General features: G+C 42.6%; 1 protein-coding gene across 1 annotated transcript in view; it reads left to right on the top strand.

Moving 5' to 3' along the window:
* Positions 1–26,633, top strand: part of plppr5 (phospholipid phosphatase related 5) — a 72,897-nt gene that overhangs the window by 6,342 nt on the left and 39,922 nt on the right. The window lies entirely within an intron of this gene.

Raw genomic sequence — 26,633 nt, 5'->3', positions numbered from 1 at the left:
ATTTCTTCTCATTTGGTAAAAACGTTCACCTGGACTCAAGGGCAAACTGGTTAGATGGTTAAAGGTCATAGGTCAGTTTGACCTCACAAAACACTTTTTAGCCATTACTCAAGATGTCACAGCAATCATGACAAAGTTTCACACAAATGGTTGATATTTCCTCTGACTCTGGATAAACTGGATGTGACCTGGAACTAGTGTGAGTGGAGGAGGGATACGACCACGAGGAGGGGATTCTAGTTTAGCTTTTATTTCACTGTTGTCCCCCAGTGTAAGAAACTCTTTTTTGACACTTCACATCCTCGCTCCTGTATGTTCCCCTCCTCCGCTGTCTGAGTGTTTGTTGATGTAGGAGAGCGACACATGTGCCTGGCAGCTTCAGGATAAATGAAATATTCTGTGTGACCAGCTCCCAGCTGAGGACGATCTGCTTCACAGGCAGATGTGAACATTGAGTATGAAACGCAGTCGATTTGTTAAAAGTAATTTGTGGATTAAGTGTGATGCGTTTTGAAGCCGTGCCAGTCAGTTTGCGTGGAAGTGGAGGGAACACAGAGGATGTTTTTCCAAGAGAGAATAGGACACTTTGATGTTTGTCTGAGATCTGGTTAACTCTTCTCTTTTTTATATTTGTTCAGCAGAAACATTCAAGTTTGTCTTTTCAGAATCAGAAAGTCGCAGTTTGAAAAACCAGATCCCATGGCAGAACTATCTCCACGGTCACACTTCAGACTTTAATGCTGCTCCGTCTGATCTGTTGGTCACTGAGCAGCTGGGGGTTAAGTGTCCCACTCCTGGGTCGGGGTTTTCAGTCTGACACTGTGGGACCTCCATCAGAGGAGACTGAGACAGCTGTGTGCCGTCCCTTTGTTGCCATGGAGTCAGTGAGTTAACTGTAGCCTCTGCCAGCCCTGTTTTCCACAGCATACTATATATTCACATCCTGCACATGTTGGTGGAAACCTGATTTTCATTTTTTATTTTTCCTGTATCTTTGTACGTTCACCGGCAGCGGATCCTGTGCTGCGAGTCAGTTCTCACATGTTCAGTATTTGACAAAGCCCAGAGTCTTTTTTTGACTGTAACCAGGAGACGTGAGTTCCTTCAGGACTGAGCCGCACACACTCTTTGTAGATCCATAAATTACTGAACGTCTCAGCTAGTAACGGTTTTAGTGATGGGTACATCAGTTACTACTGACCTCATGGAGACAACCCATTTTTCATCTGTTCCTGACATCACCACTCCCAGCACAGATATCAGATTAAAAGGAACATCTTCTGTACAGTGTTAACCAGCTGACTGTGTGGCAGTAGCTGTTTCTACAGTTGCTCTGATGGTAAATGATCAGTCTGATGATGCAGCTTATTAAGTAATTAACTGATTTTTACTTTGTTGTTCTGGAAGATGATTTATCAAGAATTCTTAATTAAAACAAATATTTTCACCCGATTATGGAATATATTTATTGCTATTATAATTTGGAATAATTCACTTGTTACACAATGAGCCCATTTCTCAGAAAACTGGACTATGTGTAATAATTGAACCAACCAGATGACCTCTGTAACGACGTCTTTAATAAAACACAAATACCAACACATTCTGACGTTCACCAGGACTATTACAACAATAAGATGAGCAGCTGATCCCAGAGCTGTGTGGGAGAACTGATGTAATTAGCATTTCTATTAGCAGCCTGATGTTCGTCAGACTGCTGCAGAAGAAAGTCTCATTTATTTTCTGCTCCGTCAGTCCTTCAGGCTGGAAGTTAGAACATAAAACTGATTTATCAGATGTTGGATAAAACTGACTCTAGAACATATTCTGTATCACCAAGTTGGTTTAGTCAGTTAGTGTATGAATCTAACACACAGCAGCTGATACTTGAAGGGAGCAACTGTAATGTTATATTGACATTTAAAGGTACATTCAGTGTAAATGTATAAAAGACATTATTACAGAGGCATAAAGGTTCCTTGCGGTGGTCGTGTTAAACTCAGCAAACATTTAAACTAAATGAATCTTTCTTTGTAAAGCTTCAAACACAGACTTCAGATCAGACCACGGCCTCTGAAGAATCCTCTGCCTCGTCTTTATCTCACGTCTCCATCGTTAGGATGCTGAGCGGTTCAAACATGGCCGACAGAGGAGGCGTCGGCTGTGGTTGGTTTTTCTCCTGTGATGAACACAGTGTGTGGTCTCACATTTTAGAAATAAGATCATAGAAATGTAGTGGAGTCAAAGGTACAATATTTGTCTTTAAGTGTAGAGGAGTAAAAGTTAGAACTTTCTAAAACAAATAATGCTCAAGTACAGATACTGGAAAAATATACATAAGTACAGTACTGAAGTAAATGTACTTAGTTACTGTCCATCCCCTAATCAGATGTGAACATAACTGTAGATAAATGCAGATGTAAACTTCCTGAACAAACGCAGGTGAAAACAGTCAGACTGTAATACTACAGCTCACCTCCAGTGTACTTAATTCTTGCAGTTTGCAAAATGCATTATCCCCCAGTGTTCACGATGAGTGCGTCTGCAGCTTCCAGGACAAACTGAGTAACTAAACAGTGTAGAGACAAACAAACAGATTCCTAATTACCCAGATCATCCAGCATGAGAGCGGTGCAGGAGACGGCGGGGCGTCCGTAAAGTTTCTCAGCTCCACTCTGTGAAGACAAAAAAGCAAGTGTGTCACACTACATTGGCTCCCGCTGTCGCCACACACAGTAAACTGTTTTCTTTCCAAGAATAAAAGTGCCATAAAGATGGATGTGCATCTGCACAGCACAGAGTCTGGCAGAGCGCCTCAGCCTGCAGCATCAGGCCAGTGAGAGGAAAATCCATCTGAAAACTCATGACATGCTTTCAATATGCGAGGAATCAGTTTACACTGCATCCCTGGCGCCGTTTATTTCCTTTTGTGTGTTTTCTTTTAGTTTGATACAGTTGGCCTCATGTAAGAATCATTTGTAAGAACAGATTCATCGTTAAAAGGCATTTGAGACGTTTAAGACAATTTGAGGCTTGTCTTTCATTTTCTCTTATTTAGACTTTTGAACAGAATTGATGAGTCACATAGAGACAGTCTGTCTTTATTTACAGCAGAAACTCACTGGTTGACTTAAGAATGGTAAATGGACTGCACTTACATGGCACCTTTCTAGTCTTATCGACCACTCACAGTGCTTTCCACTACAAGCCACATTCACCCGTTCATTCATACAGCTCGTCTACCATACATACGAACACTCATTAATACAGCAAATCATCAGTGCTTAATGTTTGATGAGTGTAATTACTGTCAGTCAGTCTGGCATAAATCACATTCGATTTATTTATCTCATTTTTTATGGAGTAGTCGTCTGTGGGAACGTGCACGACAGCATCTGTAACGTGCACTTGCTTCAGATGTTGAAACATTTGACCAGCAGCACCTTCTATAAATGTAATATATGTATGTTGAATTTCCACATATAAAATATATGTACATATACAATAAAAACAAATGCAATGTAAAATTATATATAAAGAAATTGGACAGCATGTCTACCCCATACAAATGTATATGTATTATGTTACATAAATATAAATATTAGGGCTGGGACGATTATCCGACGTAATCGACGTTGTTGATTATAAAAATTATTCGACGTGGAATTTTAGTGTCGACGCGTCGTGTAAAACCACACAGGGTAAATGTTCATAGAACAAAACCGGAACTTTCTAATGGGACCGTTTATATCCATCGTCTTTGGTTCACCCGGATACAAGCGCAGCGTAAGGACTGGGACAACGCGGTGACGTAAGTGAAGTCATTGACTAAGTGAATGATTTGCGTTTTTGTGTGTGTGTGTGTGTGTGTGTGTGTGTGTGTGTGTGTGTGTTGGACGGGGCAAATTGTTATATTAAATGACTAACTGGAAAATAATTGCAATAAAATTACTGTTAGGTTAATAAAAAAAATAATCATTAGATTAGTCGAATAATCGAAAAAATAATCGCTAGATTAATCGTTTAAAGAATAATCGTTTGGGACAGCCCTAATAAATATCCATCCTGAAACCAGTATATGTTGATATTATAAACTGTGGGGTCCAAAAGCCTGACGTTTTTTTTCTCTATCATTTTTAATTAATTTTAAACATGTCTAAACATGTAGAATTTCATATATATGTTTTTTTAAATAAATTTACATATATGAATTGAATAGTGGAACAGCCATCAGAGGCAGTTTAGGTTCAGTGTCTCGGACTGGAGGAGCTGGGGATCGAACCACCAACCCGCTCTACTTCGTGAGCCACAGCAGCGTCAAAGTTAACTAAAATAAGATGCATAATTAAGACAAACCTAATGTGTCATCATGTCAGTTTACCGAGTAGATTTCATGATTTTTACTGTCACATTTCAGCAAACTCAAACTCATATGAGCTAAACTCACAGAAGAAGAAGATGCAGATGTTCTTTAATGAGGCCCAATAATGATGTTTCTGTTTAATGAGTTCTGTCAGTACTGATCCAATACTATTGAATTTTTTCCCCTTGCAATCTGTTTAAGCCTGACCACGTTTATATAGAGCTGCAGAGACAATGTATGTTTGTACTCCAACCCTGAAGTTATCATCACTCTGGTTCAATGTGGTTTCTCTACTGGGTTTTGGATTGTTAGAGAAAATAAACAAGAGTTTCTGATCCTGGCAGATTTAGTTCAGCAGGATCATCTTCACTAACGAACATCACTGTATGATGTTTGAAGCCTCAACACAACCAGAAGTAACAAGCTAATGTTATAATACCAAACTGTGAGCCACCCAGGATTCAGCACCAGAGGTCAACTGATGACTTACAACACACAGGTGCGGACTTAATGACTCAGAACACCAGAAAGGTCACAATGGATCGTTCACACACCAGGGTATCACATGACAGTTTCAAACACCGAGTTTAAAGTCAGTAAAAATGGTGCCAAAACCATCATAGTGGTCACATGACTTCAACACCAAGGGTCACATGACTTTACAACCACAGGGACTTCAACACTAGGTCACATGACGTTCAGACCACCAGGGATCACATAATGACTTACACGGCTCACACAGACTTCAACACCAGTGTGCTCACATGACTATCAGAAAACACCTATGGTGGTCAATGACTTCAACACCAGGGTTCAACAATCGACGACTTCAACACCCGGGTTGACTCTAACATCGGAATTAACGCTTAACGACATGACTTTCAACATCCAGGGGTACAACAATAGAACTAATCAACACCGGGGACGTCCACGTTATGACTTCAACACCAGCGGTCACATTGACTCAACACCCAGGGTCACATGACTTCAACACTCAGGGTCCAGACTCTAGCTCAACACCATGTGGTCACATGACTTATTCAGCACCAGTGGTCACATGGACTTCAGCACCAGTGAGTTGGCACAATAGATTTCAACAACCAGGAATGGTCTACGCGTGATAGACTTCAACACCGAGAGACGGTCCAACATGAACTTCACAGCACGTAGGGGTCACATGACCTATCTACACAGCGGGTGGTTCACCTTGACTTCAACACCGGGTACCAACACTGACTTCAACACCAGGGTCACATGACTTCAACACCAGCCGGACTTCAACACCTATAGTATGGCCCAAGGGTCACATAGCTTACAAAACCGGACCCTCGACAGTCACAAATGAACATTGCTCAAGTTAACGCCAGCGTCAACATGACTTCAACACCAGGGTTCACATGACTCAACACCAGGGAACTTCAAGCGAACCTAGATGGGCTCATCATATGACATTCAACACCAAGAGGATGCTTTCCAAACACCAGAAACCGGTCAGCTATTGACTTCAACACCCACGACCTATTCAAACACCGATGGGTCAGCATGACTTTCAAACACCAGGCGACTTTCAACACCAGGGTCACATGACTTCAACACCTGGAGGGTCACATGACTTTTCAATCTGCCACCAGAGATGACTTTCTACACCAGGGTCAAACATAGACTTCACACATCGATTAAAACAAGGTCAACAATATGACTGTCAAACACCTCGGTAGGTCACATTGGACTATACTAACTACTCGGTTAAGTTGAGGTTTCAACAATAGACAATCAAAAACAGTTGTCGGTTCCCATGACATTCAAACACCAAAGGGGGAAAACTATACAGATCACCAGGGGTCAACCATAGATTGACTTCAACACCAGGGTCACATGATTCAACACCTGGGGTCACATGGACTTCAAACCACCTAGGGTCACATGACTCATACATCCAGGGATTATATCGAACACCAGGGTTCACATGACTTCAACACCGCACATGACCTTCAAACACCAGGTTTCACATGGACTTTCAACACCAGGGACTTCAACACCAGGGTCACATGACCTTCTCAAATACACGCAGGGGTCACACTGACTTTCAGCAGCACAGTTGTTTACACAATGACTTCAACACAGAGGTCTCGCGGGTTGAACATTCAAAAACACCAAGGACTTCAAAGCACACAGAAGGTCACATTGACCGTTTCACACCAGCGCCTCACGATGATTCAAGCGTCCTTCATCCACTAAAACTTTCAGACTCCCGTAGTTTGATTCAGGCATCTGACTTGTTTCTACCTAGAGCTTTTTCTCTGACAGAGTTAGGAGACCAGTTGTGTAGAGACCACAACCAGGCTTGTAAAGGTGGACATGGGGAGTTTACTGCAGTGTGCTGTTTATGAAGTGGACTTGGAGAGTTTAACCTCAGGACTGTAATGGCTGCTAATAAGTGTCCTCACGTCTGCCGGTAAGCTGGATCTGAAGTAACTCAGTGCTGTAAGCTTGGTGGACTGTGAGAGTAACCCGCTGTAAAGGCCCTGGTATCTGAGAGAGTTAATAACCGAGGCTGTAATAGGTTGGATCTGGACGGACGTTAACGCAAGGCTTGTGAATGGTGGACTTGGCATGAGTTTAACAAGTCTGTAAAGTGGACGATGATGTTAACCAGCTGTAGAAGTGGGCTGGGATTCTAGTGAAAGGCTGGAGAGTTTAACCAGGCTGTGAATGGAAACTGGAAGTAATCGCAGGGCTGTAAGTGAACATGTGGCGTAAGGTCTCGAGTGTTTCATGTTCAGACCAGCCATGTAAAGGTTATTGGACTTCGCCGAGAACTATATATCTCAGTCGTACTAAGTGGTCTCGTTAACATAGCGAGGATATAAGATCAAGTTTTTTCATGTTCAACATGACAATGTTTATTGTCCCCGACAACCTCTATAGTCTCATTCAGACACTCGTTAACAACCGAGACGTAAAAGACTAAAGAAATCAGGACTGGAGTATTTACTGATGTATTTTATGTTGTAGAATAAAACATGAAAAGGTCTTGAGCTTGTGTTAAACACAGACCTGATTTCAGTCATCAACCAAAAAGAGTTGAGGACCAGGGAACCTGAGGAGCTGAAATACAACTGATGTCAGGGTCTTAGGACTCATTCCTGCAGAGCTATGTTGAGGTTTTCTCCTATGAGGTAACACGAGGAGGCAGCTAAACATCACTTGTTAAATCGGAGGCTTTGTCTATTTTTAACCTTTTTCCTCACACAACAAATTTACTGTAAATAGTCAGATTTACCACTGACTTCACAGTAAAAGGCTTTTATTGTGAAGCATGTGCAGGAAGTAATGAGTTACTGTGAGCAGAGGTGGTGACTGAGTGAAGCACTGACTTATAAATGTTTAGTGAAGAATCGTGCTGTTTCGCTGCTGCTTCTCATCAACTGATCTGTTTTCTCTGTTGACTGTTGGTTTGTAAAGTCCAGCGGGAACATCAACACAACATCACACATTCACTGCCAGGAATTAGATAAGAGGAAGCAACACCTGGTTGAAAGGTGTGGTGACACATCAGACAAACAGTCAGTACAACGTGTCCAGTGTTTGTACAGAAAACGTTTCAGTTTTCTACTCCACCAGTAAGACAGCACAGATGTGATGTCAGTCAGCAAGAGGCTGACATGAAACAACCAGGCAGGAACAAACCTTCAGTATAAGAGGCTGAGACTCTCACTTCTCTGCCCACAGACACTGCACAACAAGAAGAGAATGCAGATGAGAATCTGCAGTCCTGCCATTACAGGATATGTTGTGACTGAGTGGTTAAGGTCATTGAGGAACATGAAGGAAATTACCAGGCGCAGTAAATATAGAAACTATAAACCGGAGTAAACCAGAGGCTGAGCCACTGAATGCCTGATGAAATCTGACATATTGTTCTTAGCTGCAGATAAAATAGATATCAGCTCGTGGACTGACTGTGTGCTTTACAGTGCCATTAAGGAAACAGAATAATTGAAGTGGTGCTGTGCTCTCCATAATGAGTTTGCTGAATTGATTGGAAAGTGTTTACAGAGTCTTTCCTTAACAAACAGCAGTTCTCACAGCAGAAACAACACTGAGGCCTGATTACGGTATCGCTCACTTGATTACAGGCAGGTGGTCTCAGATATCTGCTGCTGCCTGTGGATTCAGGAGTCAGAGTTTTTGATTTGAGGAGGATAAAAAAGAAAGTAAAATAATGAGATCGTGCTCCTGTCTGCTGCTGCACGCCGAACGCCGGTGACTCCCGTTCTCATGGACACGATATCTATGTAACGCAACTCTTACTAATTTAGCTCAAACATTTACTCAAAGATAAACTGATTAGATCTTGATCTCAAGGGTCAAAAGTCAAGGTCACTGTGACCCCACAAAACACGTTTTTGACCATAACTCACAAATTCATACGCTAATTATGACACAATTTAGTGGTGACATTTTATATCCAAAAGGTCAAAGGTCAGCTTCACTGTGACATCATAATGTTCTGCAACGCTGTGACTCAGGAAGGAGAGGCTGTGACCATATTTCCTCCAGCTTCAACCTTCAGTTGATTCTAGTTACAATTATGTCAAATATCAATGAGATTTTGAAACGTCTTTCAGAACAAGTGATGTCTCTGCGTTGTTGTGACTATATTTTGTTGATGTTGGTTATTCAACAAGTCATATTAAATGATGAATTTGTCACTTTGTGACTGTCATAATGTTACAGTTCTATTAGCAGCGCAAAAATAACTTGGTTAGGAGAAAAGTTAGAGTTTAATGGTGTGTTGTAGAAGTTAAATGTAAACTAGAAGAGCACAGATCTCAGTGTCAAACATCATACACCACACTTCAGCCAAAACAATTCACATTCATATTTAATGATCCAGATGTGCTCGTCTGAATATCATGGGTTCTCCCCTGGTCCAGTCCCCGTCCATCCACCAAGTTCAGTGCAAATCCGTTCAGTACTTTCTGTGACGAACAAACAATCAGACCATGAATCTGCCATAACTTCGCTTGATGTTCATTTCTGGAGTCTTTTTAGAAAAATGTTAGTTGTAAGTTATGTCAGGTTGTATACAGCCCCGACAACCTCCACCAATCAGAGTGGTCGATCAGACTGTGTGACGCCTGAGAGGACAAACCCAGTTGAAAATATTGTGTCGCAGTTTGAAAACCAGCGGCAGAGCAACAGAAATATAGAATTATACTCAGATATTAAAGTTTTATGACCATCACACCAGTAAACCTCCGCTCTCTCCTCTGACCTTGTATAGTTGAAGAAGGAACATTATAACATTAGTTATATTAGACATTCCTGTTATCGTCTCTCATCAGACCTGAGGTGGAGCTGGGTCAAGTCCCCTGACCCCTCCATTTCAGCCAACTTCATTAATCTATGACCTCATATGCAAATGCCCCCCCGTCTCTGATCAGCACTGTGATTATTATTTCAGTCCACACACAGGGCTGTGGGGGTTTCTACAATATTACTGGATGCTTAAATAGTGATGAGAGGAAGAGTGAGAGAGACACGCGCCACTCCAACCTCAGCTTTATAATCACACAGTGAAGGATTATCTTCCTCATCTGTCAGAGCTCAGTGAACCTCTCCAAAGAGTCCAGCCACAGATCTCAGTCCAGGACATAGAGAGACCCAGGGCAAAATGAAAGCCTGTAAATCACCCACCTTGTCCTTGTAAAGCTCAACGCCTGAATGCACAACAAAAACCAACCAATATGAACACATCAACCTTTTCATCCACGCCTTCTTCTTCTCTGGTTTTTGGCAGCTGGAAAATATAAAGATTCTGTTTTTCAAATCAAACTGGAACCTTGAAATCATGGAGGTCAGAAATAGGATCTTGTAAAGTGAATGTGACAAGCGTGTAGGAGAAGCTACCTTAACCTTAACCTGTCCTCTCTGGGCTACTGTACAAACATGATGGTGCAACATGGTGGGCTTTGTAGAGGACCCACTGCCTGTGTAGATACTCTACGTTAACGGAAGCACAATGATTCTTAGTTCCAGGTGATTAAACCCTAATGAAAACATTATATTCCATTTCTGCCAATAGATCGCCCTAAATCCTTCACACTTTCATTTTTTCGTCAGTAGTTTTCAGAGATGTATTTTTCAGGCGGTGGCCCAGGAGGATGATTTCCCTGGTCTGTATCCTGCCTACAAAGCTCTCATTGGCTGATACTGAGCATCAACACCAGACAGATTTAAAGAACTGAACAGATCAGATCCAGAAAACTTCCCCCTGTTGAACTGAACCAAAACCCTGTTTGACAAACTGGAGTTTTCCTGTTAAAATCAACCCCACAGGTCGTCTGTGCAGCAGGTTATTACAGCTCATAGTTACGTCCTGTTGTTAGGTGACCTCTTGTGTTACCATGGTAGCAAAGGAGGACGTCAGGTGACGTAGTATCTAGAGAAACAAAGTCTGAGTTAGGAGGAGGGAGGAGCTCACAACACAGGTCTGTCACACAGGAAGTAGTCAGCGGTTTCTCTTAAACATGCACTTATGGTTGTGGAATGGACAGGGTTGTTATTGTAACCATGGTGACGAAGGTCCAGTACACCTGCTGCTGCTGGTACACTTTTTTGGGTCGTCTCCAAGGTAGGGACAAATGACCTTGAGGTTGGTGGACTTGTTGGTTCATTTAGAGTGGTGACCACTTGGAAAGGTCCGTCTCCGTCTACTTCCTGTTGGACTCTGGTACCGTCTGTTTGTGGAAAAGCAGGAAGAGACCAACCTCAGATTTTTTGATGGTAGCTGTCAAACTAAACTACTCTTCAGTCCATCCTCTGATCATTAAGTGTGAAGGACACAGTCTGTATCTGATTATGTGATTAGGACATTTCTGGAAAAATCTAAACCTGATGATTTTTGTTTTTGATTGAACAAAAACACAAATAACCAGAAGACAAAAAAAAAACAGATCAAACTTAAGTCACACTAAACAAACACAATAATGAACACAAACACATCACGTTAAAGTATCAGTCAGCCTAAATAAGATATTAAAGAATAACTAAATAAGAAACCAAAACAAAGCATTACATCATTTTTTGGCTCGACACAATCACAACCAGCTTTCTACTTCAATAAGCCTTTCCCATTTTTCCAAATGTCTTTAACATCGTTTGTTTTTGAAACATATCCTTCCAAAGTAAAGTGACATGTAATAAACTTTCTAAACTGATTGATATTCAAGGAACCCAGGAGCTTAGAAAATAAACCTTTTCCCTAACAAAATAATCAAATTAATAATGCAATTATTATTCTGTAACATCCCCTAATGTCACTGAGACCTTCCCTCCAAAAGGCCGACACAACATGACAATCCCGGAACAGATGTACAGCTGACTGTAAAACAAAAACCACACTGCTCTGACGGCAGACCTGATGGTTATGAGGTGCGATGTGAAGCTACAGTCTGAGGTGGATTTGTATTGAAGCAGAGTTGATGACATCAGAGACAAGTTTCTTTGTCTCTTACAGCTCTGCTGGTTGCCGCTCGGCTTTGGTGCTGGTCATAGCTTCTTCCAAAATCAGATCCATGTATCACTGAGGACCACGGAGGCCGGAGGCTTCAGTCATGCCTCAGTGGCTGAAAATGAAATACTCTGCTCCCCCTCCGTCCCAAAAGTCTCTTTGTATCAGTGTTGCCCAGAGGCCTCAGTGATTGTTCACATGTCAGACACTGTCTTGCTCTCTGCTGTTAAAACAGTGAAAAGCTCAATTAACTTGTAAACAGAGACATATTGAGACATTGAGCTTTATTGTGAAAACGGTATCTGGAGGCAGGGACGCTGAGCGGCAGAGCCTTAGCCAAATATTGGTTCAATGTCAGTGTCTTTTCCTGTTGGCTACACTCTCCTCACCACGCTGATGAAGACAGATCGGCGTCCTGACCCAGATCGGTGTGAAATGAAATAAATGAGCGTCTGAGAGGGAGGGATGGAGGAGGGGTGAACAAGGCCGACCCTGACCAACAGAAACAGTTGAGTAAATAAGCAGCACGGGTCACTCCGGCCTTGTCATCCTGACTCGGCCGGTGGAGAGTGGCTCCACGGCGAGAGAGACGGATGCAGAGCGAGGGCAGGGAGGTAGTTATGGGACTAAACAAGCAGCACATTGTCACCGTGGCCCTGTCAGCTCGTGTTACAGCCGCAGAGAAACGGGACAAATGGCCTGCGGCTGTCACACTGCTGCTCAGGCTTTCTGGAAATCAGGCCGCCCTTCAGCCACCTCGTGCCAGTCTCACTGACATCACAGGCTCCTAAAGTGCCAGACCAGCACCAGTGTACCACACCAATAATAATGATGATGATAATAATAATGCTGTTCTTTCTTTCTTTCTTTCTTTCTTTCTTTCTTTCTTTCTTTCTTTCTTTCTTTCTTTCTTTCTTTCTAACCCCAAGTTCTGTTCAGAGTCCACATCTACCCAAATACAGATCAGATATCTGGAAGTGTTCTTGCCCCGCCCATTTTGTTGAGCATGCATCAGTACGTGACTTTGTCTGGACTTGGGACAGCAAAGTGTCCCAGAATGCATTTCTCACCAAATGGTGACAGTGGCAGATATTCTGAGCCAGACTATTTTCTCTCTAGGACTGTTTTTATATCACTTCATTAAGTTTTGACGTTTTGCTAGTTTATCTGTTTAACGTGTGTTCAGAGATGTGAGGACCGTCAGCAGCTCGCTGCCCAGCTCCTCAGTGTGCGCCGTGTTCTCTCTGCAGCCCTTCGGTCATTTACCTGTGGCTCTGTCTGTAGTGTTTAATATCTGATAAAATTCCCTTTGGAAGATGAAATTTGATCTGAGAAATATAATATTTGTTGCTGCTCGTTAGTCTGAGAAAATGAAGCTAAAATACGTGATTTGCTGGACAGTTTAACAACAGCTCTGCCTCTGAACTTCTGGTACAAATATTCCACCACATTTCAATAAAAATAAATATATATAGATGAAAACAAACAGAGGCAGTGTGCTTCATATTAAATCTTGTATATTACAGATTGCCTATGAAGTGTATATTGAATTGTAACTGCTGATATGAGGAAGAACGCTGCAGTTCCAGTTGTAAATCGTCCTCCTGTCCTCGGGACTCTGGACTTCTCAGGTGAACTTGAGAAGTTTGAACTCCCAGTACGAGAGTCCTGACTCGGCGTACTCTGTACTGAGAAACAGCATCACGACTCTTTGACTCGCTGCTGTTCTCCAGCAGGGTCCCTCCCTCTGATGCACCTTCACATAAAGCTTTACATCACAGGACATCCATGTTTTAATGGTGAACATACACAGCTTGAACAGATGAAAAGTTTTCTAACACCATAAAGTACAGGTCATATCAGACAGTAAGAATGAATCAACTCGTCAGAGGTGAACTGTCGTTCCTCTTGCTTTAAGTGTGACAGACAAACGACAGTCGACACAGAGCAGAGAGGCGACTGAGCGCAGCAGCTGCTAGAAGGCCGACGTTGTTGCTTGGGGATGGATGTTAAAGCACCTTGTCACGGCAACATCACTTCATCACACTGACGAGACGCCGAAGAGACTCAGAGACTCGCGTGTTGACACTCGACGTCCAGACTGTTACCGCCTCAGCTGAACCACAGCCTCACACGCAAATGAGAAATCTGAAATATACTGGTAAAGGTCCGGTGTTACCTGCTGGCACATGACAGCTATGCCACATGTGTAGCTAACATTCGAAGCTAACCACCAAGTCAGAAAACAATACACAATAAGGAGAAAGCAGTTGCTTTACTTGTGTGTGTGTCTGTGTGTGTGTGTGTGTGTGTGTGTGTGTGTGTGTGTGTGTGTGTGTGTGTGTGTGTGTGTTTCTCTGCAGAGCAGGTGTGATGGTCAGTAGACCCTTCTCCTGATAGCAGAACGAACAGGAGCTGTAGAGTCAGGGGAGATTAATCGATCGCGGATGGCGTTGTTCTCTCATACAAAAAAAAATGGGATGCCAAATATACATTGGCGGCTGTTAATATACTTGGGTGTCACGCTAAAGTCTCAGGGTCAGACCTGCACAGCACCGTTAAATACCAAACCTGAGGACCTGTGATCCTCAGTCAATCCATTTACACAGGGAGGAGAGGTGGGTCACTCAGTGTGGCACATCATTGTGTCCTCTGTGGATAGACCAATAATCAGCTGATACATGCTGAGCCTTTGTTTCACTAAGCTCCCTGTGGATCTCTGTGCACCCGGATCTCCTGATCTCCTGGTCTCCAGATCTCCTGATCTCCAGATCTCCAGATCTCCTGATCTCCAGATCTCCTGATCTCCAGATCTCCTGATCTCCAGATCTCCTGATCTCCTGATCTCCAGATCTCCTGATCTCCAGATCTCCTGATCTCCAGATCTCCAGGAGGAAGGTTCACGGCTCAGCCACAGAAAGATCCTGCAGAGACTTTTAACAGTCCCTTGAACATGAAGGACAAAGAATCATATTCACACTAAATCATGAAGTTTGATAAAGTGAGAAACATAATTTATACAACTACTACTACAGTGCTGATCCAGGAGTGTAAAACTTATGGAGATATATTATTTGTGTGAACAGATCGACAGTCAAAAACGTATCTGTAATTATTAAATTGCAATATGTCATTTCTTGCTAATGGCTGTTTTTAATCTGCTAGCATCTTTGCTAGCGTCACTTCAAACCCAGTGCTGCGTTGTTCAGGTAAATGTAACGTACATACGTGGCCTGGCATCAGTCACAAGCCATTAAGGAAGTTCATTGTAAGGACATACAGAGTTATGGACCCACAATTGACACTTTGCAACTCTTCCCACCATCAAACTATCAAACAGATAGGAAACAGAGACAAAGGACCCCTCTTCCACAAACAGACCATGCTGTTAGCATGTCTGAACGACACAGAACCAGACCAAAGGTCAAAGGGTCGGCTCCAGAGGATGTCTAATGATATTTGATTGTTTCTTGTATAGGACAAGTAACAACAAAAGGACTGATTAACACTAAGGTGTGAATCCTGGCCTCTCTATGCCATGCATGAACACACACACCAACCTCCCTTCCTCTGTCCCTGTCTAGATAAGAGTCATAAACTCCAGTCCTGGGTAGTGACCAGCAGAACTCTCTTCACAGACACAGATCAAAGGATGAATGTAAAATTAAATATCTCACTGTCTACTGTCTAACTCATGAGATGTTCCTATGCAATAGTTTAATCCCAAACTTCCACCCCATAGAATGTTTGAAATGTAACATGTAGATTTTAAGACAAGGTCCTTCATGTGACCATACTGTCAGCATCCTTCACACAGGTAACACACACTGCATGACATCCAGAATGTTCCATTATTATTTATTTAGTACAGTCGAAGAACTGCTGTGTAATCACAATGTATAGACTATTAAGCTTTGGGAAATGTTATATTTTGTGGATCAGTTAACCATTGTATCGTGATGAATTCCAGTTTGAAGGATTGTAATATGAAAATCAAAACACTCCTATTAACTTCCTCTCTTGCCATTATTAGTGCAAGTAGTTCTATTGTTATTTCATTTAATGTTTTGTGGTCATGGAAAGACGGATGTGCGAATTTATAAAGTAAACTCTAGATTTAAATTATTCCAAAGTTCAGTGGGAAATTACTCCCTTCTCCAATGGAAACACAGGAAGATTGGGGACGCCCCTGAAACAATGCACCTGCCCCCCAAGGGGATAAAACAGTCGTGATCAATTCACATAGTTCAGAACAGGCCAGAAGAGAACCAGAAGAGAAAGAAAAGTCAGAGGAACCCAGATGATAAGAAGATGCGAGAAGCGAGAAACGATGCAGAAACTAGAAGCTGAGATCTTTGCTCAAAGTTCAGAGTCCCGGCTCAAAGCCCGGCTCTGTAGCCATGTGAACTCTTAGCTTTAAGCTGCTCGCCATAAACTCATGGGTGTTGGTCATTTTTGCACTTTTCACGTCTTTTATTTTTCTTTGCCACAAGCTACAAGCAACATGATTTTTGTCTACATGCGCGATCTTTATTTTTATAAGCCAAGTCAAGACCAACTGAACCAAAGCAACAGAAGTGGCTCAGAGTCATTTTGTAACTTTTAATCATCATCAAGTTTTCCTTTTTGAAGATTTTGACAACTTTAGAGTCATCTGGTCAACGCCAGTCTCCTCTAAAGTTATCCAGCCAAAGTGAAGAGCATTAGAGTTTATTTCGCATCAACCCACAAGAGACACCAGCAGATAACATCTGCACGACCGCCTGCAGAGAAGCCGAGCAGGAATCAAAAGTGCCCGAGACAGAAAGACTCCTGGCAAACTCCACCAGAGCTGAACCGCTGAGACACCGGCAGAATCCGTCATCGTGATAACGGGACACGGCCTCCAGGAGAATCCACCTAGATCCCGCGTCTCCGGGGTTACCACGGCAACCACAGCCACCTGGGTTCCAGCCGAGGGTCTCCAGCTACAGCGCAACTCACAGTAGGCCGGTCTTAACACTCTGCTCATGACTGGGTCGATGTCGAAATATAGCAATATTTAATCATCAAACCTAATTCGTAGATGTAGCATCATTAGCTGTATAGCCACAGTGTATAGCCATAACATATTCTCTCCCACCATTGCCAACTCATCACACTGCTCATTTCATTATCATTTTCATCTTGATGATTATTACACCTTGCATTTACTCTGTAGAGAGTAGTTTAGTTAATAAACTCCTTTATTTACACCCAGTTGTTGTCCTGTTGTATTCTTTTGATGTAGAGACTGGAGATCCATTGATTAGAGAAGTCATGGCTTCCGATATGAGATTGATAAATTTGGCAATGAAGTAATTCATTGTTGTCCTCCCAGAGGACTGGTGCCCCATTTCACCGAGAGTAAATCCTAATATATGGCGTTAACGCTACATAAAACAGACCATAATATGACATGACATGTTTAACTGTTGTAGCGGGAGCTCACAGTGGGTGTGGTTAAACTGGTTAATGACATCACTTCCTGTTTGTAGTAAAGAGGCTGAAGTGAGATGAACTGATGAGACCCAGCAGCAGTAAATGATCTGAATCTACCTTTAGCTGAAGCTCAGTCTGGATTCATCAGGAGGGAAAACTGTAGTTACTGTTGGTTACTGGAGATCAGGCAGCAGCTTAATGTGATTCATAAGGAAAGAGTCAGTCAGGTTATAAATTAATAATGATGATGATAATGATAGATTTTAAATGATTTGTCATAATCAAATCAATTTGTTATAATTTGATGGTTAATTAATCATGTAAGAGATGATTTCATATATGAGTATAGCCACGTATAGACTGCACAGACAGGATCATATATGATTCCTCTCTGTGGGGGGGGGGGTACATCATCACTGGAAATGTCCTGGAAATGTCCTCTGTAGAAAAGAGCGGGAACCCTGAAATACATGCGGGCCACTTTCCTGATAAGGTGCAGTATCACCTTTTCATGTGGTGATGAAAACTAAAACTGTTGTCTCTGTGATACCTGTCCCCAGCAGCTAAACTCTCCCTGTTCCTCCGACTGGACGTCCTTCATTGTATTTGCTGGTTTCCATCAGGACCTGAAGAAACTCTGAGTCATTCCTCTCGTCCTTTCACTGAAGACACTAATGTTAGAAGAGCTGCTGCTCTCACTTGATGCCAGTTGTTGCTGAGTATTTTCACCAAGATGGATGCTTTCCAGAGAGCTGGTGTTGGTGTTATTTATCACCATATTAGAGGTTGAGCTGTGCTACAGCCATCGTCATCCTGGTGAAAACACAAACACAATCCATCAAGGATGTTTCCTGTTTGATATAAAACAGTGGTGTGATTCTGCTCCAGACAGAACCGGTTTAAACCAGTCCTGGTTTGTCTTGGGTTTATTTTGTCGTGAGTAAACTCACACATTCAAAGAGAAAACTCAATATAACATGAAACATACAGTATGATTAGAAGAGAGAGAAAACAAAACAAACCACAAGCTGCATGCAATCTGTTGAAGCATGACAGCGCTACAGCCCTGCAGTCTACAGTCTGTCATTTCACAAGATCCTGCACTGCATTATATTCCTCTTTCTGTTGCCTGTTTACCGTCTCCTCAGACTGTTAGGGGTGTGTTACCAAGGAGACGACATACTGTCCAGTCAGAGAGAGCAGTCTGATACGACACAGCATCGACAGGTAGACAGAAACCATAATCAGCATTCATTTGATCAATATTAGGATTATTTAACACCATTACTCCAAGCATTTATTGAACTTTGTCTTTTTAACAGTGGACCTTCTTGAACTTTCTTAAATACAAGTCAATGAAAAACAACCAAAAATTAGACGAATAAATAAAATAATAAATATATAATATCTAAACATTTTCAATTAAATATATAATATGAAAATTTATAAAAATAAATTAGAACACATCAACCCTGGCAACAGCTTGTTGATTATAAAGCTGATATCAACCACTACCAAAAAAAACCAAAAAAGATTTCAAAACAAAAGCGTTGATATCTGAGCGTGGGACAGCAGCCAAACAGGAAGTGGTCTCTCCAGACTCTTCTGTATATAGAAAGTGTCTGAACCGAACAGTAACATAATCAGGAAGTGGATGGGTTGCTATAGGGGGATGAAATATGTTGCGAGACAAAATGTGGCACAATAATCGTTTCATCAATTATCTTGTTTTCATAATCGTTGGAATCTAAAATCAGAATAATGAGATTAATGGCCTCAGTCCTAATCTCAGTGCAGTGATTTCTTTATGTTGTCCACCTGTTGTAATCTCTTCCTCTGTGTCTGTCTCCCTGTAAAGACTCTAAGGTAATAAAGGGATTAGTGTCAGCGGTGGAGAAAAACAGAGGAATCCCTGTGTGACTTGACACAAAAATAGCTTTTTACATTTTTAAATTTTTTCCTCGTTAAGTCTTCCACTGCCCACAGACATCTATTAATGGAAATACAGAAATACACGTTCATTTAAAACAGATGAGCTGGAAACTGCACAAATGAATGTGCTCATTAATCCTGACAGTAACTTTCTTTCCTTGAAATGGAAATGTGAACTGCAGTTATAGTAAGGTGGTAGTTTACTTCTTTCAGTTCGCTGCTGTTTTCTTCAAACGCTGACAGGCGTCAGTGTTAATGCTCCCAGCTGTTTCTCACGTCTTGAGATCAGTGCTGTGCTCATCACTTTGAATCTTAATGTGAGACTTAGTGGCAGCTGATAGGGGTGCTGGATTAAATCCTGTTGTTACGCTTGTAATGTTTTAGATAAAAGAATTTTAAAACTACAATCACCTCCTCGTGGTTGTCTGCCTCCATCACTCAGACTATATTAACCATTTTTGTGTTTTCTGAGGTCACCGTCACCTTGACCTTTGACCTTCAGCCTGAAGAAGTTCATTCAAGGTGTCTGAGATATCGTGTCCAGGAGAATGAGACGGACGGCTGTGGCTGTCGGCGGCGTGGAGTGTCTCTCTGAGAGGCTCGATAATGACAGCAAGGCCCCCCACAGCCAGGGACACCCACAGCTTAATTGGCTTAATTAGACGTCTTCAGGTTGATTGAAAGGTGACGTGACTGTGGTGTGAGTTCTGTTGAATTTGTGGGCAGCTTCCACCTCTCAGCTCTTAGTGTAATCAGACCGTGTCACACTTTAATGGCACCGACCACTCGAGCCTCCAGAGGCTCCATGTTGGAGTCATGTGACATCGATCCTGCATCAGTGACGCTGCTGAGGGAGGGAGAGGACATTCACAGGCGGTGTTTACTCTGGAGGAGACGAGCCGTCCTGCTCCCTCGTGACTCAGCCTGAGGTGTGCCTGGATTTAACCGAGGAGGATCACAGCTCTGGGTTTTGTTCCCTAATGTTCATGAAGTGGTTTATTTTAAACCAGTGTGCAACTAAATCCTGGTCTAATCTTTGCCTCCGGCTTTGGACTGCAGTCTGAATATTAGTGTGCTCCTCACAGCTCTGCTGGGCCGCTGTAAAACAATACACACAGGTATAAAATCTTCTAAACCGTTTGTTTGTTTACAGCCTGTCTCCTGTTTCCTGACCCATCCAACTTCAGTGTTTCCACTCTGTAATTAGTTTGTTGGGAACTATTGAAGTGATAGAAATGATAAACAGAACAAGAGATGCTGCATGTAACGTTTATTTAACAAGGTAATGTCAGTAGGTTGGAACTGTTTAACAAGGGACCTGAGTACAGCACAGAAACAAACAAAAGTACAAATACATGAAGAGAACAGACAAATCAAAAGACGATCATTAAATAGAATTGAAGTCAAAAGTTTAAATGTCCTGTGGGATGAAACATTCAAAATCCTCTGTAATTCATTCCATTCATAAAGTGCAATCATTTCCTGTCCTCAGGACAGAAACATGTTTTATTCTGATATAGAAAATCCATTTTAACCTTTAGATTCTGTGCCAGTTGCTCCACACTCTGTTTAAAATGTGAGAGAGCTGTCTGGATAAATTCCCAGGTATTTATAAAGCTGAATATCAATCAGTACAGTTCAGTGGCAGGAGGCTGCAAACTGGAGTTATGGGCTTTCTGTGTCGTAGTTGTAACCTGGATGTAGCTTCAGTTGCCTTTGTAAAGCTCTCAGAGAAACCACGACCTTCAGACAGGTGACGAGGAGCCAGATGCACACCAGACTGTCATCTGCATAAAACTGATATTCTGAGATATATAGAAAAGAAGAGTATATTTTGGAATTACCCTGGAAAGTGGTAAAGAACAACATGTGCAAAGAACATAAATGAATCTTATTTATGAACAAGTGGGACAGATCAATAGTCTGTCACACACTCTGATCATTCAGTGCTCGAATCTATTGATTTATTTCATTTATCAGATGATCCCAACAGCAGCTCCCTGTCACCAGAGAAACGGAGACAGATCATTTGATTGTTTCTGACTGACGCAGTTCAACTTTGCACTAAAACTTACATTTACACACTGGAGAGTCAAATACATTTACACCTTTCCAACATGAGCGTTGAAAAGGTGGATCAGGAGGATCCGTCACATTTTCCTCCATCTTTCATTTCTCTTTGTTGCATTTACACTTTTCAATATTCAATATCTACTTGTATCTTATCCACCCACAACACATGAAGTGCCTCAGTGTAACTGTGGTCAAAGGTGGACTGCAGTCAGAATTGTGATCTGAATAACAAACATGAATATCTTTGGCGCTGTTGTTTGCCCCAAAGCTGCACCGTTGTACAAACTGACCAGTCCACATTATTCAGACCCTCTTTAAAACCCTTGGAAAAGACGTTTATGTCGAGCAGATGTGTTTTGTTGGACCCATTATCATAAATAATATATATATATATATATATCGTCTGCAGAGCTGTGCAAAGCTTCTCTAAAGAAGAGCAGAACTGTACTACACTATGTTATTAGCTGCAGCTGCAGAGAGTACAAGGCTTACGTTAGACAATCCTTTACCTCTCATTTCCTGTTTATAGGTACATTTAATTATGTTGTGGCAGGAAGAGTCTTTGTATTGAAGTGTAAGGCATTCACTGGAGAGAGAAAAGTTCAGCTCTGTTTTTCTGCATTAACGACATAATTATCTCAGAACTGAGAAAAGTTTTCTTTAAAAACAGAGCGGGAATCTTTTGAATGCATTACGCTTCTGCATCTTTGTCTTCTCAGCTGCTGCTGGTTTAATTCACCTTTGATAGTGTTTTCTGTTGATCCAAACTCAGCACATGCTCCATGTTTGTTTCCTGTTGTCTGGATGAACTCAGGACGAAGTACGATGCCACAGCTTTAACTCCATCAGTACAACAACAGTCGTGTCATACTCTTGACACTTCCTGCATGAATGTTTCACATTAAAAGCTTCCCAGTGGCTGAAAAGTCCCTTCTTCTCCCGCCAGGCTTTTAATAGCTGCAGACGAGGGTTGATTAAAGGTGTTGTAACCACATTATAGGAAAATGACTCCTGATGAGAGAAGGCTGTTGTTTGAGATTGAGCCGTTTCACCGTATTTAATCAGGTCCAACTTGAACACACTCAGTTTGCTCTTTATCTCTGTTGTGAAGGTTCATCAGTCACAGTCCCACTTTTAGCTTTCCTCCATGCAGCAGCTCAGAAGCGTGAATGAAGAGGTTTACATGTCTGGACCATCTATCAGTGCCGGCTGTAACCTAGATTCTGAGGATGAGGCTGCTGCACGGAGGCCTGGGGGCTTTTACTGAGGAGACTGATTCTGAAGGATGAAACACAGGTCAACAGGAAGTCTACAGCGTCACAGATCAGCTGCTATCAACACGTTTCTATAGGGGTCTGCGTGGTGGAGTCGCTGGGTTGTCATGGAGATAGCGCATTTGGTCACATGACATGGCGGTAACCCTGTTCCTGCTCTTCATTCAGTCTCCTTACACATGTGATGTCATGATGATGTCATGCTCCACACCTGGGGCATGTAGTTGAATGATTTGTACTCAGTGCTGACGTCCCACTGCGATGCTTCTGTTGACTCCTGTTGAGTTAGCATTAGCCTGTTTTACACAGGGGGGGGGGCAACATGGCGGCTTTGTTTGATTCATTGTGAACGAGTGAATCAGACATAATGAGGGACCCGTTCTTTTTTTTAGAGTTTCTTTTTTGGCGTTTCTGCTTCATTTATTCATTATTCATTATTCACTATAGCGACAGTAGAGATAGACGGGACACTCTCAGGACAGAGAGGGAATGAACCCCGGCCACTTTGGGAAGGACTCAGCCGTAGCACATGGTGCCGCTCCACCGTGGCGCCTGTGAGGCATCCTGTTAACAGATATATAGAGTGGGATCTCTGTGTAAAACAGGCTGATGGTTTTATGTCCGGTTGGGCTGAAAGTCCCAGAAAAAATAAACTGTTAAAGTTATTTTACCAAACTGCTATTCCTGGAGTCAAGAATGAACTTCACTGAGACTGGTTGGATCAGACTGAAGATCCAGTTGGCAGGAGACACTTTGTCCTGATTACCAACTGGGCAACGCAACAACCGGTCCCCCAGTCCCTCTGGAGCCTCATGGCAGCTTCACCATGTGGCACTTAGTCCTGGATAATTTCATCACTGCCACATTTGTTTGTTAATATTGTTTTTACCACACGAACAAAATGTACTTTATTAGTTTAAGTCATTGTGAGGCCCATCTTGTAGAGGAGTTTCAGTGCATATTACACTCACATTACATTACAGGGCATTTTACTAAATACAGGGAAGTTAGCATAAACTAATTACAGTTTGCTAACAGTCACAGACACAGTGGACAGAGTGGGAGTGGTGGGTCTGCCGCTCTCCTCTGCCCTGAGGTTAATGGGTTAATCTGGTCTAGGATCACAGGATTTAAAAGGCTAAATGCAACAAACAAACACAACAATCTTAATTAGGGCTTTAATGTTTCTGTAGGCAGCTTGATGGTATCACTGCTGAGACTTTCACTTTCTGAAAACAACACAAATAAAAAAATCCTCCCAGATCGAAGCTTGAAATATTTCTTTACATATTTGTAAGTTGAGTCAAAGTTTGTGTCATCTCAGTTCTCCTCATCCGCCCTCTTCACCAGTCGACCTGAATAAATCACTGTGGCACTGCCTGAGTCTGTGGGTTTCAGCTCCGGGCCTCGTCGTGACCGCACACGCCGAGCGGCGCACATGCACGGTCACATGCACGGTCACACGCACGCTTCGACCCGCTGAGCTGTATTCTCCGACAAGACTCGATGCATCTGTGTGTTCGGCCAGGTGGAAACATTCAGACCAGGCAAGGGCAAGAGGTTGTCGGTACAAATCCCGGCGGGGGGGAACCTGTAAATTAAAGATTTATCCCTCAGTACACTGAGTGTGAAATCGGCCAAGTGCTGGAAACCAAACTGTGGGCTCAGCGGGGGGCGGGGGGCGTCTCCTGGAGACCGGCAGCCACAGCGGTGTAGTCCTGGACCTGACTGACTGAGAACACATGAGCTTCAGGCAGCAGCACCGGGCCTGCAGTCAGACCCTCATGCTGAGGAATAGGTTCTGTGTCTGTGCTGAGCTGTTTGCAAACATCCTGCTGACACCGCTGCATCATCATATGCTGCTGCTTTATCATCTAACCCTTTATTTCCAAGGCTTGGTGAATCCACCACAGCTGCAGTTTGATAGAAGGAAAAGCTCTGCTGTCACTGCTCCGCACGTTTCAACAGATCTGCACTGGAAACTTTAACACACCTCTGATAGATGGAAACAGCAACTGCTCACAGCTAACTCAGCTTACTGTTAACAGTAACCGTAGGAATCATAGAGTAACTCTCGATATTCTGGGATGTTCATCTGTGATACATCAACATATGTACTGTGTGTATATGTATATATATATATATATATATATATATATACTATATATATATGAAGAATATGAAGAAAAATAAAAAGGCAAAAAACAGGAATCATGTTTATCCACTGCACTGAGGTGACAGTTACACACACACACACACACACACACACACACACACACACACACACACTAAATAAATTAATACAAAAATAAACATTTTTGTATGAAATGAAATAATTAATTCAACACAATTAACAAAAAAAAACTAATTTCAGCACTTTAATAGTGTATAGTATATAAAACTGTGTGTGTGTGTGTGTGTGTGTGTGTGTGTGTGTGTGTGTGTGTGTGTGTGCGTTCAGTATCATTAGCAGCAGACTGCTGACCGCTCCTCTCCTCGTCATGACACCTGTGTGTGTTAATGTCCAGGTGTGTGTCGGAGGAAATAGATCCTGACTGTTAGAGGGAGAAATACAATATTTTCCTGTATTGATATTTTGTTCCACCCTTACTGAAAAGAGAAGACGACCCCCCCATGGGAAAACACCTGACTGTACCTGCAGCTGGCGTTACGGAAACACACGAGCTTTAACCAGTCTTACTGCCATGAGCAGAGATGTTTGAGTTCAGCCTGGTGTGTAGCTGTGATCTGTTGTTGTAGTTTATCTTGGACGCAGCGCAGCGGTCAGTTGGATAAAGATGTTGCCATTAAGTTATTTCATCCGTGTTGCAGCAGCAGAGACGCAGCAGCCTCCAAACGCTGCAGTGTGTCTGATCTCAGACCTGTTTCATTATTTGTTGATACAGAGCTTCGTTGTTTTCACCGCACTTACTCTGTCCTGCCCCGTCCTGCCCCGCCCTGCCCCGCTCTGCCCCGTCCTGCCCCGTCCTGCCCCGCCCTGCCCCACCTGCCATGATGGAGAAGAAACAGGAACAACAATATATCGATTCATACACAGCAGTGTTTTTATGTTGGTGCATTAGTACAGAAGAGGAGACATAAGACTTAAACAGAGCTACAGGGAACAAAACATACAGCACAATACAAGACAGTTGACTGTAACTTCAAAATAAAAGCACGTCAACCTCTGCAGTGGATTTTATAAATAGTGTTCATCATTTTGACAGCCCATAATTAAAGTGTCATTTTAGAATTCACTTTTCTTTTATAACTTCACAGCAACACTTCTTACTCATCTAAATGCATGGAGGTTTGATCAGGGGCTCCCACAGCTGCTGGACCTACAGTAAATATTAGAGGCAGTTACTTTGGTCGGGGGGGGGGGGCTGGACTCCCAGCAGCACTAGCTGTTAGCTCAGAGAGCTGGAGCGCTCTCAGCTGGCCTGCTGTGGGACTCTGGCTCTGGTATCTGAGCAGTCTTGATGTTGGAGCGGCTGGTGTGGCAGTAAACGCTGCTCTGTGTGAGCTGCAGTCTGATGGAGGACGGGGCTGGTGTAGTGAGGCTGGCAGGCTGTGGAGCTGTTGGCAGCACAGAGCAGCAGCTGTCACATGTTGACACTGCACTGAGTTGTGGTGACAAATACTGTACATGCCAGATGAAGCGACCACTGGCTGCTGATTTTGCATGTTTGTTTAAAACATAAAACATTTTGTTAGCTCAGATTTTTCTCTGGGTGTTTCCCAAACTTGAATCCTCAGAAAATAAACTGAGTTCAACAGGAAGGTGAGAAGAAACGGCAGGAGATGGACGTGTCAACAAGGCAGGAGGTCACTGTTTCCTAAATCTGGAGACTGTACGGCATCTTCACAAACACATCTATGAGCCAGAGCCACTCTGTTACAGTGGGACACACACACACACACACACACACACACACACACACAAATACTCACAAGAGAATCAGATTAATCAATTAATCCTCTGCAAAAAATAGTCCCCAACAAACTGATA

This window comes from Seriola dumerili, unplaced genomic scaffold, assembly GCF_002260705.1.
Source record: "Seriola dumerili isolate Sdu_G_001 unplaced genomic scaffold, Sdu_1.0 BDQW01001040.1, whole genome shotgun sequence".
Classification (NCBI taxonomy): domain Eukaryota; kingdom Metazoa; phylum Chordata; class Actinopteri; order Carangiformes; family Carangidae; genus Seriola; species Seriola dumerili.
Note: the sequence above shows the minus strand (reverse complement) of the source record. Positions and strands in the feature narration are given on the sequence as shown.